Raw genomic sequence first — 6000 nt, forward strand, 5'->3', positions numbered from 1 at the left:
CCCGTAATCCCAGCACTTTGGGAGGCTGAGATGAGAGGATCACTTGAGGTCAGGAGTTCAAGACCAGCCTGACTAATACAGTGAAACCGCGTCTCTACTAAAAATACAAAAATTAGCCAGGCGTGGTGGCACATGCCTGTAATTGCAGCTACTCGGGAGGCTGAGGCAGGAGAGTCGCTTGAATCTGGGGGGCAGAGGTTGCAGTGGGCCAAGTTTGAGCCATTGCACTCTGGCCTGGGCAACAAGAGCGAGATTCCATCTCAAAAAAAAAAAAGAAAAGAAAAGAAAAAAAAGAAGTTAAGAAACAAGGCTGGACATGGTGGCTCACACCTGTAATCCCAGCACTTTGGGAGGCTGAGGCAGGTGGATCACAAGGTTAGGAGTTCAAGACTAGCCTGGCCCAACATGGTGAAACCCCGTCTCTGCTTTAAAAAAAATACAAAAATTAGCCGGGCATGGTGGCATGCACCTGTAATCCCAGCTACTCGGAAAGCTGAGGCAGGAAAATTGCTTGAACCCAGGAGGCGGAGATTGCAGAGAGCCGAGATCGTGCCACTGCACTCCAGCCTAGGTGACAGAGCAAGACTCTGTCTCAAAAAAAAAAAAAAAAAAAAAATAGAAAGAAAGAAAGAAAAGAAACACAAGCATGACCACTCCTGGTTGTCTATTTTTATGGTTATTTCTTGATCATATGCTAAACAAGGGATAGATTATTCATGAGTTTTCTGGCAATGGGGTGGGTAATTTCTGGAACTGAGGGTTCCTTCCCTTTTTAGACCATATAGGGGAACTTCCATACCTTGCCGTGGCATTTGCAAATTGTCATGATGCTGGCAGGAGTATCTTTTAGCATGCTAATGCATTATAACTAGAGTCTAATGAGCAGTGAGGATGACCAAAGGTCACTTTCATCACCATCTTGGTTTTGGCAGTTTTGGCCAGCTTCTTTACTGCATCCTGTTTTATCAGCAGGGGCTTTGTAACCTGTGTCTTGTGCTAACCTCCTACCTCATTCTGTGACTAAGAACGTCTAACCTCCTAGGAATGCATTCCAGTAGGTCTCAGTTTCATTTTACCCCGACCCTATTCAAGATGGAGTCTCTCTGGTTTTAACGTTTTTGGCAATTTCAAGTGTGAAAACTAATTAAAATTTACTAGAGCAGAAGTTCTAAAATACAGGTATTGACTTGTGAATAATCTGCTTTTCACTTGGACAGTGAAGTATGCTTCTAGGGGAGAAGATAATGAGATTTATTCACTTAAATATGATTAATAATGCTTCTTAGTAATGTAAGACAAGCCAGTCAGAATCTGGTATTAGTAAGTACAGTCACCTAATGTCAACTCATCATCAAATCAGGTATCAATTAAATGTTTACTGTGTTGATATTTTGCTGTGGCTTAAGGGATACAAAAATTAGTAAGACTGAGCTCTTATCCTAAAATATGCTATGATTTAGTGGAGAAAACAAGAAAGGTTTTGTACATATATTAGGAATTAGCTATTTGTCAAAAGCATTAATCAATATAATTCAATATAAAGTTTAGTCAATATTATACCAGGAGATCCACGGGGAAATGGAACTGAGAGAGATTTATTCCTATTGAAGACACTGAAGAAAACTTCCTAAAGAACTGGGCCTTGGAATGTGGGGTGATTTTAACACATACAGTTGAGGGAGTCAAGCAGTCTCTGTAGGAGACAGGAAAATGTCTGCCACTCCCAGCTTACCCTTATTTATGGGCACACTCTCTTATACACAACAGCATGAACAAAGACACCAGAATGAAACGAGAAGAACAGGTTCCAGGAATGACAATTCCAGTTGGAGTGCTTTGAGACATAATAAATTTGATAAAGCTTACATGATTGCAGAAAAATGGTAGTGGACTATGAATTTAAGAATAAGAGGTTTGGCCTCTGCAGTAAAGATGCTTGTATAAATACAAATAAGTAAGAAGACATTGAGGAAAGGAAACAAATTGGCTCAGTTCCCAGTCAACCTCACTGCATTAAAATTCTCAAGACTTTATGAATCCCCTTATTCCTATAAATCCTGTACTATACTCAAATGACAAGTTCTTAAAAATAGATTTCTAAATGCCATTCTGGCTTTTTGTAAAGCAGCAAAGAATACTGTGGAAAGAACACAGGTTTAGGGCCAGTAAGACCTATGTCCCAGGTTTCTCACTCTACCATACACCTATACTTCATAGCATTATTAAGAATTAAATAGGCCAGGTGCGATGGCTCATGCCTGTAATCCCAGCACTTTGGGAGGCCGAGGCTGGCAGGTAAGGAGGTCAGGAGATCGAGACCATCCTGGCCAACATGGTGAAACCTCATCTCTACTAACAATACAAAAATTAGTTGGGCACGGTGGCACGCACTTGTAATCCCAGCTACTTGGGAGGCTGAGGCAGGATAATCGCTTGAACCTGGGAGGCAGAGGTTGCAGTGAGCCAAGACTGTGCCACCGCACTCCAGCCTGCTGACAGAGCTCCGAATCTCTCTCTCTCTCTTTTTTTTTTTTTTTTTTTTTGAGAGGGAGTTTTGCTCTTGTTGCCCAGGCTGGAATGCAGCTCACCACAACCTCTTCCTCCCTGGTTCATGCGATTCTCTTGCCTCAGCCTTCTGAACAGCTTGGATTACAGGCATGCACCACTACAGCCAGCTAATTTTGTATTTTCGGTAGAGACAGGGTTTCTCAATGTTGGTCAGCTAGTCTCGAACTCCTGACCTCAGGTGATCCACCCGCCTTGGTCTCTCAAAGTGTTGGGATTACAGGCATGAGCCACCATGCCCGGCCGAGACTCCATTTCAAAAAAAAAAAAAAAAAGAGATAAAATGATATAAATAAGGAGCTTATCACACAATAGTCACTCAGTAAACTTTTCTTCTCTAATCTCCTAATTTTTTTCTGTTAATTCTTCATTCTTTCTATCTTATATCCTAAAAGTACATCATACGTAACTTAAAATGTTATAACTTAAGTGATTAAATATGTGTTGATTAATCATTTTTATTTTCAGTTTTCTAGACTCCCATTTCAATCCAAGAGGAAGTAACAGGAACCAGATTTACCTTCCAATCTGAATCAATCAAAAACACCAAATAAAATATATGAAATAATGGTTTTCAAGACACTAGATACCAGGCAATGAAGGCTAGTGATCCCTGATCCCTGAGAGACAGAAGGCAAACAAAATGAGCCCTCTAATTGCCGGGCTTACTCCCTTCAGGACATTTCCAGGCTAAGATATAGCATAGGGGAAGCCAGGCGAAGCCAGGAGACTCTCTGAGTTGAGGACCCAGAGCTGAGTCTTTGGGGGAAATCCAACTGGCTATAGAGTTCACAGAATTGATCACTGGAGAGGAAAGAGTTGCACAGAGAAAGAACTCTGGACATCTGAGAGTCCTCCTTGAGTATTTGGCAGAGAACTGAAGAACATATGCATATGAAGGAGGTCTCCAAGGCTAGGGAATTATCTAAAAGTATTAGAGGGAACCCTAGAGATGTTGATACAGGGCTGGGAATAGTACCTGTTCCCTCTAGTCGGATGGGGAAAAAAAAAATTCACATAGCATGGAATATTGCCTAGAGTATTCAGAAGATTCTTGCCTCCCTAGTAGATAACAATTAGCCCAAGTCTAAATGATGCTCTGGCCCTTGTTAACAAATCTTAAAAGCAAGACTCAAAGGGACCAAATTTTTTTGAGTAGCTTAACTACATCTCAGAACAAAGCTCAAGATATTTATAAGAATACAACAAATATCCAACACTCCAAAGTATAACATTTGCAATGTCTGGAGTAAAGCGAAAGATTATCAAGCATGCAAAGAAGAAAGAAAATATGACCCATAATGAGAAAAATCTATCTAAACCAATCCAGAACCAACACAAATGTTAGAATTTGTAGACAAATACCATAAAACAATTATTTTCAGTTTTCTAGGTTTCTTTATTTGTTTTAACAAGGCAGTACCTCGTGTCATACAAATTTAACAGTAAGACATTTACCACAGACAATCAACAAAGTAACAGATTTTCAAATCGCAGAAAAAACACATATTTTTAAAGTTTTGAATAAAGTTGCTCTTTTGACAATTACTATCCACATTAAATTTTGTTTCATACTGACTAAAAAGTTGGTCTAAAGTCTTAATTTTTTCTGGAATTGGTGACAGTTCTTATCTAGTAATTGTCATCCCTTCTTTTCTCTATGATGTTATTCATTGCTCTAGTACTTTTGTTCAGAAATCCTTGCTTCGAGTATTCCTTTACTTCTCAAGTTAAATGAAGCTTTTAAAAAAATTGCTTCTGTTTATTATATGGCTTGTCTTAGTAACCTCATAGGACAACTTGTCATTACTTAGTTTTCTAACTGGCAGAATGATATAAAGATGTAATAATCTCATGCGTGGGGACAGGGGTTCAAATTCCAGCTCTGTGAAACACAAGTTCCATTCTCAGAGCACTTAACCTAACTAGAGTTTCCAGAGAATCACTTTTGGAACTTTATACAACATGTGGATAACCAGGTTCCATTCCAAATGAACTGATTCAGAATCTTTGGAGATGGGACCTGACCATCACAGCTTTTGTAAAATTCCAAAATGATGGGCAGTCCAGGTTAAGAACCGCTAAGCCCTAACTTCTCTATTTCTGAATGCAGGCTAGTAAGAATGATAATACTTTATTTATTTATCTCATAGGGTTGGTCTAAGCACCAAAAGAGAAAATATATGACAATATATATACCTCAAAACACTTAAAAGATTTTCTCATGTCTAGTCCAAAAAAAAAAAAAAAACACTATGTTAAGTGAAATAAACCAGGCACAGAAAGACAAATATCACATGTTCTCACTCGTATGAGGGAGTAGAAAAAAAATGTTAAATCATGGAGATGTAATAGAATGATGGTTACCAGAGGCTGGAAGGGGTAGTGAAGATGGTTATCGGGTACAAAAATACAGTTAGATAGAATGAATAAGAACTCATATTTGGTAGCACAATAGGGGAACTACAGTTAACAATAATTTATGGTACATTTTAAAGTAGCTAAAAGAATGGAATTCAAATGTTCTTAGCACAAAGAAATGATAAATGCTTAAAGTGATGGATATTCCAATTACCCTGATTTGATCATTACACATTGTATGCTTGTATCAAAATATCACATGTACCCCATAAATATATACAACTATTGTGTGCCCATGACAATTAGAAATTTTTTAAAAAGCTTAAAGACTTCTGGAAAAAATAAATTCTCTTTTTGGTAAAGGAATATAAATATTATTTTTATATAATATATGTAATATTTATATATATGTAATATGTGTATATATATATAATATATAAATATTCCTCCTATTTCCTAGAAACATTGAAGTATGACCAAACCAATGATTCTTTTTATTTCCCTTCAACTTTTATTTTAAATTCAAGGGTACATGTGCAAGATGTGCATGTTTGTGATATAGGTAAACGTGTTCTGTGGTGGTTTGCTGCACAGATCGACTCATCACCTAGGTATTAAGCTCATCATCCATTAGCTGTTCTTCCTGATGCTCTCCCTCCCCTCCACCCCGACAGGCCCTAGCTTGTGTTGTTTTTTGCCATGCGTCCATGTGTTCTCATCATTCAGTCCCCACTTATAAGTGAGAACATGTGGTGTTTGGTTTTCTGTTTCTGTGTTGGTCTGCTGAGGATAATGGCTTCCAACTCTATCCATGTCCCTGCAAAGGACATGATCTTGTTCCTTTTCATGACTGCATAGTGTTCCATGGTATATATGTGCCACATTTTCTTCATCCAGTCTATCATTGATGAGTATTTAGGTTGATTCCATGTCTTTGCTATTGTGAATAGTGCTGCAATGAACATATGCATGCATGTATCTTTGTAATAGAATGACTTATATTTCTTTGGATATATACCTACTAATGGGATTGCTGGGTCAAATGGTATTTCTGCCTCTAGGTCTTTGAGTAAT

The sequence above is a fragment of the Macaca nemestrina genome, chromosome 8 (assembly GCF_043159975.1).
Source record: "Macaca nemestrina isolate mMacNem1 chromosome 8, mMacNem.hap1, whole genome shotgun sequence".
NCBI lineage: Eukaryota > Metazoa > Chordata > Mammalia > Primates > Cercopithecidae > Macaca > Macaca nemestrina.